Source organism: Rattus norvegicus, chromosome 6, assembly GCF_036323735.1.
Source record: "Rattus norvegicus strain BN/NHsdMcwi chromosome 6, GRCr8, whole genome shotgun sequence".
NCBI classification, from domain to species: Eukaryota; Metazoa; Chordata; class Mammalia; order Rodentia; family Muridae; genus Rattus; species Rattus norvegicus.
The window spans coordinates 69642152-69657257 of record NC_086024.1 but is presented as its reverse complement, the minus strand read 5'-3'; positions in this window follow the sequence as shown (position 1 = coordinate 69657257).

Below are 15106 nucleotides of genomic sequence, written 5' to 3'. Positions count from 1 at the left end.
ACAACACACACTCTCACACATCAGCACATCACACATATATACACATACATACACTCACATACATACAAATGTTCACTACCCAAATATACATATATATATATATACATGCATATATGCAAACACACAGACACACCCATATTTTTGATACCTTATATAAATTTTGTCAGTAAGAAACACAGAATGTAGGAAACTACCTTCTTTTGAGTAATACGAAGAATGCATTCTTTGATAACAATTCTTTGCCTCACACTTGACCCAATTATCACCTTGGCTTATCCCTTGTGTAAGCTAGGTTCCTAACTGGTTGTGAACTTAGCACTACTTGGAGTGAAGCTGACTTTTGTTTTATGTAGATGTCAGGAATTTATAGAGATTTTCTGCATTTTATCTGCTTAGTAATGCAAGGATTAAAGAACTTTGCTACAAGAAGTTAACCCAGCCTTCACAGTCAGAGTTTGAAGATTCTGCCTGAAGTGAACATCAAAGATCTCTACATTTTGGTAGAAATATTGCCAAGAACCTGTAGATAAAACTCCCCTCAAGAGTTTTGGACAACAAGGACTGCTCCAGGGACATAGATATTGTTATCCAGAGCTAACATAAGAGACGAGATTCTGCCTGAAAGTGAGGGAGAGCAATTGATAATGGCTCCAAGGTAGGAATAAGTGAGAGATGGTTCTTTAAAACCAGTCTCTAAAAGGAATGCTGCTTACATGTTTGTCACCAAGCTAATCTTTGGTGAGTGTGAAGTGATGTCATCGTGAAGGGCTTTGTACACCTGCTAGAAGATTATTGCTTAACACATAGTGGAAGCCTAGCCACAGTAGCGTCACTGTGGCATACTGGAACCATGGGGGTGGGGGGGGGCAGAGAACAATTGCTGTTGAGTTGGTGGACCTTCCATTCTGCTCATACTTCATCCTCAATTTCTTGATGGCCACTTAGAGCATGTACTTTAGTTCTTTTGTTATCTTTAAGTAAGAAAATAACCCCTACATTAAATCTAACAAATATAAAAATGATGCTTTTAGAACTCTTGAGGGGATTTGAAATGTAACGTTGTTTGTTTGGTTTTTTTTTAAACATAAAGCACAGAACTTGATGTACTGAGTGTATCTGCACAGGAAACCTTACCAATCCAGTCCTGGCCTGCAGCTACTTCATCCAATAGAAAGCACCATGACTCCCTGATGTAGCCTGTCAGAACCCTGTCGGCTTTCTTGACAGTCAGAAGCACACTTTTCATCTGTACATTTTATTTTTTACATCTTAACTGTCCACTAAATCCCTCTTTTTCTGTCAAAGAGAAAACTTGGAATTCTCAATGCATTTTCAAAGTAGAGAAAGTAGAGATGAATGACAGATTTCCACGTTTAATTATTATTAAGCCTCAAGTCTGCAGTTCTGACCACCACCCTCAGAGTCTTAGAAATTCATCAAATACTCACAAATAGTGTTCATCCAAAAAAATTTCCCTTCCAGTTAAAAATTTTAGAGGTATTTCCTACTTCTTTACTTATAGCGAAATGGTTAAAAATGTCTATGGAGAGTAAGAGTGAACATATTTATTTAGGCATCCAACAAGAGTCAATCAGAGAGGCTTGTGTGTTGCAACCATATATTTATAGTTCAGCCTGCTGTATATGCCACATTTTCTCACATGCTTCTTCAGTGTGTCAGCCATGATAGCCCAGAAATATTAAGTCCTGCCTTTTGCCCATATTTCTGTTGATTCACCATCCTCTTATTTTGTTCTCTGGCAACGCTCAATTGTTTCACTTTTCTAGAACTTTTAAATCCAAAAATACGGAGGTATTTAACTGCTCTTGAGGATCCTTTTAATTCTGACTTCCTAGAGAAGAGTTTGAAGATATTGTGCAATATACAGAAGGAGGGGAGGAAATTCTTAGTGTAATTCCTTTCAGTGGAGTTGAATAATTAAATTAAGCCTAAATCTGTTGCTTTATAAAAGAATGCTCATTACAATTTTTAATAGCACCTAAAAGTGGTGTGGTAGCAGCATATGCCTCTAATCCTATAAGTCTAGAGGCAGAGGCTAGAGATTGCTGGAAATTTGACGGCAGTCTATTCTGCACAGCAAGTGCCAGGCAACTCAAAGCTATATAGTGAGACTGGGAAAATGCAAGTAAATAACTAAACAAACATTACTTTTGAAAATTAATGTGATGTACTCAAATAGATATTTCCATATATTATTTTCAGTACATATATGCATATATATACTGTGTCTTTATACATTATGTATGAATATGAACTTGTATATGGATTTATAAAAATTTAAATAGCAAATACATGTTTTGTAATGCAGAAACTTTTATGTCTAAGATTCATATTACATAAAATAAAAAAAACTTAGATAATAAACCTAGAACTAATTAGCACAGAATCCAAAATTTGCAAGCAAATTACAAACACTATTGCACATGCCATTTTGAAAGAGGAATGAATTGATAACAGCTTGACTAGTGGATGTTTATAGGATAAAAAGATACTACCTTGAAAGTATAGACCTTCGATTTGGGAAATTAACATTAATATTTTATACATTAATATATCATCCTTCAGTGTTCTTGTAAAAGAATCACATAGTCAGAAAATCACAGTCATGTTCATACGAGGTAGGATTAGGTTCAAGCTCAACATCAGCTATTCCTTCTTTATTTTTCTCCATCTTTATTAAATTGGTTATTTCTTATTTGCATTTCAAATGTTATTCCCTTTCCCGGTTTCCAGGTCAACATCCCCCTAATCCCTCTCACTCCCCTGCTGTGTAGGTGTTCTCCTCCCCATCCTCCCCCATTACCACCCTCCCCTCAACAATCCTGTTCACTGGGGGTCCAGCCTTGGCAGGGCCAAGGGCTTCCCCTTCCACTGGTGCTCTTACTAGTATATTCATTGCTACCTATGAGGTTGGAGCCCAGGGTCAGTCCATGTATAGTCTTTGGGTAGTGGCTTAGTCCCTGGAAGCTCAGGTTGCTTGGCATTGTTGTTCATATGGGGTCTCAAGCCCCTTCAAGCTCTTCCAGTCCTCTCTCTGATTTCTTCAACAGGGGTCCTGTTCTCAGTTCAGTGGTTTGCTGTTGGCATTCGCCTCTGTATTTGCCGTATTCTGGCTGTGTCTCTCAGGAGAGATCTACATCCGGTTCCTGTCAGCCTATACCTCTTCACTTCATCCATCTTATCTAGTTTGGTGGCTGTATATGTATGGGCCACATGTGGGGCAGGCTCTGAATGGGCATTCCTTCAGCCTCTGTTTTAAACTTTCCCTCCCTATCCCCTCCTAAGGGTATTCTTGTTCCCCCTTTAAAGAAGAAGTGAAGCATCTGCACTTTGGTCATCCTTCTTGAGTTTCATGTGTTCTGTGCATCTTGGCTAATTCGAGCATTTGGGCTAATATCCACTTATCAATGAGTGCATATCATGTGGGTTTTTCTGTGATTGGGTTACCTCACTTAGGATGATATTTTCTAGTTCCATCCATTTGCTTATGAACTTCATAAAGTCATTGTTTTTGATAGCTGAGTAGTATTCCATTGTGTAGATGTACCACATTTTCTGTATCCATTCCTCTGTTGAAGGGCATCTAGGTTCTTTCCAGCTTCTGGTTATTATAAATAAGGCTGCTATGAACATAGTGGAGCATGTGTCTTTGCTGTATGTTGGAGCATCTTTTGGGTATATGCCTAAGAGAGGTATAGCTGGGTCTTCCAGAAGTCAGCTATTCCTTTAAGTCATGTACCTCTCAGATACCTTCCCAGCATCCCATCAGCTCTTTCAGTCACTCACTGTATCTTGTGTTCAGCAGCAGAGTGTTTTCCCACATTCATCAGGATTTTAACACCGAATGACAAAGAATGTACCGTGTTGGATTTGTAACAAGGGGTTTGGAGTTCTTGTTACCCAAAGGTAACATCGTGTGAGTTAAACAAACAATATGAACATTTTCATAGTTTTCTCCCCATTCTGAATTGAGTAAATGTCAACCCTTGATTGTCATATTTTTTCAAATAAAGGTAGATACTTACTTATGGATTTTTATAGGGAAAATGGAGATGAAGAAATATCCAAGTTTAATTCAAAGGGTAGCTAAATGGATGCATGGGCATGATATTTCAATTGCAATGTCATACCTACCATTGCATAACAGATGTAGCTCCCTTAGTGTTCACCCTGACACAAAGCTATTTAGGCATTCAAGACTTGAAAGTATTAGTGAGCTAGGTACAAATGTTTAGTATAGTTTTCTATTAAAATTTAATTCATAAAATAAAATGTAATTAGTATAATTATGTTAGGTGAATTGATATAAAAAATCAAGCTTTGAATACTATCAGGATTCTAAAGTATACAATGTAGATAAAAGCATTAGCTTCAAGCTTTTAATTTTATGTTATATAGAGGCACAGTATCCAGAAAACACTTATCCATTAAGTTTGTTTAAAATTACATCTTGTGTTTATGTGTGTGTGTGTATCTGCATGTATGCCTCTTGTGTGTATGTGTGTATGTGTGTGTGTATGTGTGTGTGTGTGTTCACAGCGTCAAACTGCAAGTAATAATAGAATTTTTACAGAACGTAACTTCTTCCACTTCATAGTTCTGTTTCATAATGTGTTATTCATTTATACATAAAAAGAATTTTTTAGGCCAAAAAAATTTCCATTAAAGTGTGGGCAAACATGAACACACGTGCATGTGTGTACATGCACACACAGACACACACACAAACATACACACACACACAAAGATATATACACACACACACACTAGTATCATTAGTGTGAACAACAGCAAATGTAATTTGAAAAAACTTGAATATTCTTTATCTCTAATGTATTGAATATTGGTGTATGATATACTTTCTTAAATTGCCTTTAAATAGTAAAACTATATTTAAAGATTAGAAATTTAAATCAGGTAGATACAGAATCTCAATTTCTTCTATGAAATAACAGGAGGCCATATAATACTCTGCAAAACATTCTTCAATAAGATTATTAGTGCAAGAAAAAATAAACATTTTACTCTAAAACTAAGAATTACCTTTCCTTCACCCTTTTCCATCCTTATCTAAAATGTAATTAATTCTGAAAAGTATATGAGGAGGCGATTGAAGCAAAAAATCACCTTGATGTGTCAGACACATGTTTGTTCTCTCTGATAGGAAGTCGCAGATGAGTGGTGGAATAGAAAAGCCATGTTTTGCCTCTGGTATATGCTATAGGAAAAAATGAAAATGGAACCTTACTGTAGGTAGTCAAAGGTTTTCTAGAGTTTGCAAAATGTTTCATTTAAAATAGTAATACATTTTATCAAGCTTCTGTAACAGTCTACTAGGCATACTTGTTTAGTTTTCTCAGTTTCGCTATTTTTGTGCTATTTTGTTGTATTTTAGGAATTTGATGGAGATGATGATGACAATCAACAATGTTAAGATGCTCTCAGCTGGATGCATAAATAGTTCAGTGCTAGCTTGCAAGGCTGCTTCTGGATTTCAGCTTATTTCAGATAGCAATATTGTTCAAAATTGACAGTGCTGTGACCAATGGATTTAGTTCAAGTACTTAGAGGGTTCTTTCACAAAAGTATGTGGGTCATTTAAATTTAATCCCACTATTAAATTATGAAATCCAAGGTACTAATACTTATATGCTCGGGTCATCATTTCCATTTTTGGTTCTCAACATTGCCTGTGGCTAAAATAATTATCTGATAAATATTTGTAAAATGAATCATTATAGTCCTTAATGACCCTTTAATTTCTCAACTCTAAAATGTGGGAGTCCAAATGTTGTGCATAAATGCAGTGAGATGGGAATAGATATGAACTACTCAAAATAATAACAATGGAACTGGCCAATATATGCTATGGGAAATTAGTGATCTATGAAGAAAACACATCTGCAGGAAAGCTGATAGAGCTGGAGACATCAGGGCAAGTGAAATAAACTAGATTCAGAAAGACAAATACAGCACGTTTTCTTAAATACTGCATGTTTCACAGACATAGACTCTTTATTATTATTATTGTTGTTGTTGTTGTTGTTGTTATTACTTTGTATGTGTAGGTTCTACAGTCAGAAAAGAAACTGACAATAAGAGAAAATTTGGGAGAGGATTGGGAAAAAAACACAAGAGAAGGAAATGGAATGCATGTGACAAAAAAGCAGAACAAGGAGATGTGGAATGAGCTGGACAGGAGGATAAATAAGAGCAAAGGAAAATGATATGTTTGTAAAATTGACAGAAGGAAACACACTAGTTTCTACTCTTTACTAACCATGTTTCAACTATAGGAAAAGAAAAATAAAACATTAACAGTAGAGTGCATATCATACCCATCAGTGTAAAAACAAACAAAACTCTAAATATCTGACTGTAAAAGATTTGGTAGAACCCTAACCACTGTTGAGTAGTGTTTCTGCATATTGAACTCAAGGCTTCAAGATTATGAGCCAAGAACAGCTCCCAAAATACTGTAAAGTTCTTATCTGATCTATATCACTTTGAAAATGTCTTATAAAGATATTGCCTTCTTTTCTGGGGACTTCCCCATTTCACTTCCAATTATGACTGTTCAGGTATTAGAGTTTTCAGTGGTGAGCATCAACATCCATCGAAGAAGAAAGGTTATGAAGGGGAGAGCCTTCTCAACTAGTCCTCCATCTAGAGTGAAAACATAACATAGCTATATATCATATCTGTTGCTGAAGCACTAGACCATAGACTGCTACAGTCTGATTTGGCAGTGGTTTTGAGAGTGGATCCCCAGTAACACAGGATATTACTCTTTGTATATGGGGATCTCACTTCATATAACAGCACAAGCATTCAGTCACTGGGACTTTCCTCAGATAACCTATCCGACTCTAGGCATTTCTATGTCTTTGCAATAGTCAGACCATATTTCTACCATCTTAGTATTTCACTATGAAGATTAAATTTTGACACACATGCCTTTGAGAACAGGCTCAGATCAGATACAGACTATAGCTGTGAGCCAAAAAAAAATAAACTTTTGATGTGTTATCACTAGGATTGAAGAGACAGTGCTACTTGTTTCCATTGCTTTAGCATTAACAAATAAAGTTATATAAGTGCATATGTATTACACAGACATTCCATTAGATGATATCATTTTGTTGTCTATGTGAGTAAAAAGATATTTAGAGGAATATTTTCAAAAATGTTGTGGTAATAGCCAAAATGTAAAATGTAGAATTTTTATGAATTATAAAGGAGTAAGGAGTAAATATATCTCACCAAAGGAGCCTCTATGAAGCAGGCAGAGACCATTATAGAAATCTATAATTACTCAAAATGCAAGGAACAATGGAGTACAGATGCCCAATCCCAGTTGATGTATCTAGAATACAAACCCAACATCTGAGTCTCAGAGATCATGGCAGAATATGTGTGTGGGGAGATTACCTGTGCCAAATTGTGTCTTCTAAACATAACAAGAAAGCTACACCAGTGAAATCTCAACAATATGATTGAATAAACAAGATCTGAACATTGACAGCACCTGTTGACATTCTAACCTGGATAAGAGAAATTTCACAATGTCCCTCACCTACATGAAGAGTTGTAGGTAATCAGTGGATGTTGAGAGGAAGAGTATTCTCCATGGATAAGCCCCTTGATAATCCTAAGGGGTCATCCATAAAAACATGTACATATGAGCAGCACTAAATGTGTGTGTGTGTGTGTGTGTGTTCTTACATAAGTAAGAATAATGATTAAAGAAGATCTTGAATTCGAGAGGTAATGGTGGGAGGGCAATGGGAGAAGTTGGAAGAGAGGACAATGTGAAAATTATGTAAATGTAGTATATGTGGGATGATGTCACAGGTGAGGCAGGTACAAGATAGAATGAGGCCTGTCATTGGACGAGAATGAAGGATGGGCAGGAGAAAAGTTTGAAGGAAGAGAAGGAGACTGGAACAGAAGAGGGAGGAGACACAGAGCAGCAGGGAGAGACAACATGGAGGCTGACGTTAAGATTCCATGCTGTACCTTTACAGGTTGTTCTAAATGTTCTTAAGGGATGGATGTGTACAGGGCTTTGTATATTTACGTGGGCAATTATATCTTATCAATTGGATCAAAGGTAATTGTGTTGTGTGTTCTTTCATGTGCAAATTTAAGTGTAAGGGAATGTGGGGCAGCTAATCTGGGCCACCACGGAGTTGGGAATGTGTGTTTCTGGCATGGAAACCTGCCTTGGGAACTAGATAGGTAGAAAGATTGCTGCCAGGCACAGAGAGAGGCCTTCATCAGTGTGATATGGGATGAAGCAAAGCGGGTGAGAGGCTTTGCTAAGATATCTTGGGGCACTGCAGTGCCGGACCTAGTGGGGGATAAAAGATGGCATTTTATTTTTTATATTTTTACAAGTATATATAGGGACGAAAGGAAGACCCAAGTGAGTATGTGAGCAACAGATGAAAACCTGGGTGAATGTGTGTTGATGACATGGGCACCATGAGAAGGACCTCAAATTTCAGACTCACAGTTATGGCAAAGCCTTTTCCATATCAGAATTGGGAACTCAAAAAGCCTTCCTTTATGAAGGAATTTTAATCTAGCAACATGGCTTCTCTGGCAAGAGATTATATCCTTCTAGGTCTATGTAATTTGGTTGGAATCCAGGCATGGTCTGGATTATAGTATAACCTGACTGGAATGCGGACATTGCATGCCTTTAGTACACACCTTTAATCACAAACAATGTAGGTAGTGTTAGTTGGTAGAAGGAAACAGACATGTTTGAAAGTGACATCTGATTAAGGGGTAGACAAACTGACAAATCAGAGAAAGATTTGACAGAATCAGTCAGAGATAGGATATGCCCAACTATTATAATAACAGACAGTAAAGAGAGGCAATGCTCTTAAGAGAGCAGCACAAAGTAAGGGAGAGTATGAGAAGAGCACATTTTAGAGGAATAGTTTTACAGCGACGGGTTACAGGTGAAGAAAAAACAAGCTAGAGAATGAGAAGGAGCCAGAAGATTAGATCAGATTGCCAGAGTTAGTTTGGGGTCAACGGGAGCAATTCAGTCAGAAGCCAAGAGAAGCCAGTTTAAATCAATCAGCTTGAAGAGGAGTTTGTTCAGAAGAGCTGAGTTGTACCAGCCAGTCTGTTCAGAAAGAAGCAGAAAGGATGAGCTTATTCAGCAATAAACCTCTAGGATGAGACAACTACACCTGGAAAATAGATTGCTTTTACAGTTGATGAATATTTGACCAGTCTTTGAAAAACAAACAAACAAATTATATAAAACAAAACCAAAAAGCTATCAACCACTGCTTCCTCTTCAAGGATGACCACAACCTGGGATGACTGTTCCCAATGTAGATGCCTCTTTGGGTAAACCTACCTTCCTGTTCAGCTGTACACTATAAATCTATCTTCTTATTTGCTTGTATATAATAACCCATCTTCTGGATTCAGATATATGAGATAATCTTTCTGAGCTTCAGGACAGCAGTTGCTATTACTGTAGGTGATGCTCATTGAGAGTAAAAGTGATTCACTTGTCTTTCTTCATTTCCCTCATCACCCTAGTCAGACTTCCAGGACCAAGCCATGCAGGATGCAGCAATGTTATTGTCCTCTTCTCTCACTGTTCCATCCCTGGACAAGGATTCTTGGAGGACACTTTAAGGCAAACTTGTTTAGATTTCAAATTGCGGAATAATCTTCCCTTCCAATAACCAAGTTCTCAGGGACCTAAAGCAACATACAACAATTTGCCAATACAATTTGTTTTGCATTGTGGAAAGAGAGCACACATTCTGGTATGTTACTTTTCACCTGTAGCTCAGATAGTGATCATTGCTAATGTTTCTTTCATATGTGAGAAAACTAAGGCACATGGCTAGTAGGATGTTTTAGCAGAAAAAGGTGCTCATCCTAGAAGCCTCATGACTTGAAATTTATCTGTGGAGCTCCTGTAAAAGTAGGAGACAACTCCGTAAATTCATCCTCTAACTTCCACACATGAGTCATGACACACAGGTAGACACACACACATATATACACATCATGCATATACACAAATACACAAGTACGCACATATACAAACTTGATGATTTACTCTACATATACATACACCTATGATGGGGGAATGGTCTAACTCACAGGGATAAGAGGATAAACAATATCCAAAGCCAGGTAATCTATAAAAATTCTTGTAAAAATACAAATAAATACTAATAGTAAAATTATTGGCATATTATACTCTTTCTAATCTTCACTTTTAATTAATCCATTAATTAATTTGAGGAAATTTCGTTATGCATGCCAGGATGACTCAAAACTTGCAGGCAGTCCAGCCTAGCTTTTAGCTGGCAATCCTGTCTGCATTCTACTAGCAGCAAAATAATAGCTTCTCACTTGTTTTTTTTAATTAAAAATTTCAGAGTTTACATAAGTTTGTGAGTTTAGGTATAAATCTATCACCAAATAGTTGTAAGCAAGAAGTTCCCTCTAAATGACAGAGTTTCAAACTATGAATTCGCCCCTTGTGGTTTACTTACACATAAGTATTTTTCAGAATTACATCATATATAAATTACCCTAGAAGCAGCTGAGTTCAATTCCTGTTAAACCTTCCCTTTCTGCTTTTGGCTTCTATTCTCTCTATGTCCCTATATCTGCAGATATTATAGAATGAGTGTAGAGATAAATTGTTCTTTAAATAATTTCAGCAGGTATATCACTAAATCAAGAGCAGGATGTGTGTCCTTGGTGTTTATGGTAGCATATTTATTCGGATCTGTTTGGTTAATTCTGTAGTTGCAGAAGAGAATAATGTTTATTCATGTCAAAATCACCAAGCATACACAGACATAAAATAGGTACTTTTGCTAAGCTTTTAACTTTCATCCTAGTATTATGTAAGAAGTCTATTTTCTACAAGTTTGTTTCACTTTACATTGGCCATAGCTTTTAGGGACAGTTTCTCCTGAGTTAAATACTTGTATCACAGCATAATCCTTTTAAGGAAAAATAGACAAGAGGATTCTCCAAAGACATTTTGGCTTTATTAGAATTAAACTTCACATAGCCAAATCAGCTATTAGCTATGTTAAGACATAATTCATTAGCACTGAGTACATTCCCAGCATTGTGTCCCTATCACCACTAGCTAGGTCAAAGACATTTTATTAATCCATAAAGGCATGTAACCATTAAGCATCCTTCCCCCCATTGACACTGCCCCAGCCTTGGTTACACACAATCTTCTTTCTGCTCTTATTACTGTATCTATCCTTCATGTTTCACATAAATGACCTATTTATAACTGACATTTCATTTGGCATAATATTTTTGAGATGTATGCAAGTTAAAGCAATTCCAAGTACTTCATTGCTTTCTATGGTTGATTACTTTCCCATTGTTTGAATCTATCATATTCTGTTTATTCTTTCATTAATGAAAGGAGACATCAATTATTCCCACTTTTTTCCCTTTAACACATTCCATTGCCTTTCTTCTTCTTTTAAAAGATATTGGGTATTTTATTTATTTACATTTCTTTTTTTGTGAGGGGAGTGTCTTAGTTAGGGTCTTAATGCTGTGAACAGACACCATGACCAATGTAAGTTCTATAGAGGACAACATTTAATTGGGGCTGGCTTAGAGGTTCAGAGGTTCAGTCCATTATCATCAAGGTAGGAGCATGGCAGCATCAAGGTAGGCATGGTGTGGGAGGAGCTGAGTTCTATGTCTTCTGAAGGAAGCCAGGAATAGCCTGAGCATCCCCAGGCAGCTAGGAAGAGGGTGTCCACGCCCACCTCCACAGTGACACACTTCCTCCAACAAGGCCACACCTTCTAATAGTGCTACTCACTGGGACAAGCATATGCAAATCATCACATTCCACTCCCTGGCCTCCATAGGCATTTAAACACATGAGTCTATGGAGGCCATATCTTTTTAGTTCAACTTCCAGAGTCCCCATAGTCTATAGCAGTATCAACAATGTTAAAAGTCCAAAGTTCAGTCTCTCCTGAGATCTATCCAATCACATAACTGTAATCCCTGAATTAAGACAGGCATCCAGCTGGGCAATCTTCAAACTCTGCCATGTCTCATGTCAAAGTAGTTTTCAGATCTTCAACTCCTTTTTCATTTTTGTGGACTACAACAAACTTCTTTCTCCTGAGCTGGTTCCACTCCCTGTTAGCAGCTTTCCTCAGCAGATAGCCGGTAACTCTGGCATCTTTAACATCTTTGGGTCTCCAAGGCGTCTTCAGTGTTACAGCTTGTTTCAATGTCTGGGATCCACACATGATCCTCCAAAGGGCTGGCTTCATTTCTCCAGCTCTGCCCTCTGTAGCAGTTTAACTTCAGGTTGATCCACACTACACTGTTCTTGGTGATCATCCCATGGTACTGACATCTCCAATACACTGGGGTCTTCCGTTGCATCTAGGCTTCACCAATAGCCTCTTATAGACTCTCTTCATCGTGCCAAGTCTCCTTTGCCTGACCCCTTCAGTCCTAAGCCATCAATTGCAGCTGAGGCTGCACCTTCGCCAATGACCTTCCACGGCCTCTTACAGTGGCCAGCCTCAGCTGCTCTTCATGACCCTTTCATGCCTTCAAAACCACTACCACCTGGGTGACTCTTACACATAACCAAGTCTAGCTACAGCACGAGGTATAACCTTGGCATCTCTGGAACACAGCTCTCAAAAAAAAAAAAAAAAAAAAAAAAAAAAAAAAAAAAAAAAAAAAAAAAAGAAAGAAAAGAAACACTTTCCAGAAGATTTTAACTTGGTGATGCTGATCTCTTTCTTAGGTCCAGCTGACCAGCACCAATTGTCCCACTAGTCTCCTTCTCCTCTTGAATATAAAGCCAGAGACACATGGCTGAAGCTGCTGAGTTCTGCTGCTTACAGGAGCTGGAACACAGCCCCCTTGTTCTATTATATTTCCAGCTCCTTCACTGCCTAAAAGTTTGGCTATTCTGGATCTTGCTCTGTAGATTGACCTTGAATTTAGAGGTCTGTATGCCTGTCTCCTGGGATTAAAGGTGTTGACCACCACACCCAGATTTAAGTTTTTCTTTACCTACAACTTGCCCTGCTCCAGGCTGGTTTTGAACTCAGAGATCTGCTTGTCTTTGCTTCCTGGGATTAAAGGTTTATACTAAATTGCCTTGAGGTAACTTAGCTGGGTGGGATCTTGCCCCAAGGTCATTACTCCCATAATTCAATTTAATATTCTTAAACACTGGAGTCAGTTCCATTTCACTTTCTGGTGTCCTTTTAATACTCGGACCATTTATTTTGTATTTTTCCTTTCTCAACTTCCCTTTTTTCATTAAAATGCTCTTCATAAGAGTGAATTTTAGTAACCACACAACAGAATTTATACCAGGCTATTTTGAGACTTCCTTTTTCAAAGCAATTAATCTAAATCTCTTACCCTTAACCTCACACACACTCTTTGGACAATGGCAAAAAGCAGCCACATTCCCCCAAAAATATTACAAGAACAATCTCTAGGCCACATACTGAAATTTTTCTTCACTGAACCATCTTGGGCCAGGCCTGAACAGTTCAAATTACTCTCAGTAACAAAGACTTCCTCATTCCTACTAAGACAGTCCACTAAGCCCCATTTAAAGCTTTCCAAATCCAAAGTCCCAAAATCTACATTCTTCTAAACAAAAGCATGGTCAGGCCTATCACAGCAATACCCCAGTTCCTGGTACCAATTTCTGTCTTAGTTAGGGTCTTATTGCTGTGAACAGACATCATGACCAATGTAAGTTTTATAGAGGACAACATTTAACTGAGGCTGGCTCGCAGGTTCAGAGGTTCAGTCTATTATCATCAAGGCAGGGGCATGGCAGCATCCAGGCAGGCATGGTGTGGGAGGAGCTGAGTTCTATGTCTTCACCTGAAGGAAGCCAGGAAAAGCCTGAGTATTCCCAGGCAGCTAGGAGGAGGGTGTCCAAGCCCACCCCACAGTGACACACTTCCTCCAACAAGGCCACACCTTCTAATAGTGCTACTCACTGGGCCAAGCATATGCAAACCATCACAGGAGGCTATATTTTTTATTGTATATTTTATGTATTTATATTTCTTTTTATTTTCATTGGATATTTTATAAATTAGCATTTCAAATATTATTCCCTTTCCCCCTTTTCCTATCCCCTGTGGTAAATATTAAAAATATCCACAAACCCTCGCTAGCCAACATCGTCAAACCATATGGCATTAGTGGGGTGTATTCATCTCAGCAGCGGCCGGTTCTAGGGCATCACGTCACGCTACCTCTAGCTATTCTCTGGTTTCAGCTGTGGTCGTGGCTCTCCGCTGCCAAACTCTGTTCACATTTCCAGCATCTGCCCCCTAATGGTTATAGAATCAACTCCCAGCAACCAGTTAAAAATCAAGACTCAATAAGCTTGTAATTTAGCAATCAGATTTATGTCAGTAATTTACCTTAGTAAATTTACACTCCACAAAACACCCACACAATAAACTCACAACCAATTGATAATGTTATAAACCACTCACCTAGATAAGATAAAGTGACCTATAAAATCCATCCCTCAAGAAATATTCATAACTTCCTGTGGCTATTTAAGACCACAAGAATCTAGGCCATCCTTCTCTGCCTCCATCTTGGTTCTTTTCTTTTTCCCCTCCACCTCTCTTCTTTCTTCAAAACTCTGTGCCTGCCTTACTTTTTCACTGCTCAATCACAGGCCTTGTCTTAATTTGTGCCAGCCCTCACCTGCATATAGACAGCAATTTATAATGTCCCCTCTCCCTCCCCCTGAGTCTATGAAGATGCTCCCACTCCCACCCACCCACTCCCACCTCAACACCCTGGCATTCCTCTACACTGGGAAAACGAGCCTTCATATGACCAATGGCTTCTCCTCCTATTGATACCAGATAAAGTCATCCTCTGCTACATATGCAGCTGAGCCATGGGTCCCTCCATGGTTACTCTTTGGTGGGTGATTTAGTCCCTGGCAGCTCTGGGGTATCTGTCTGGTTAGCATTGTTGTTCTTCTTAAAGGGTTGTAAACTTCTTCATCTCCTTC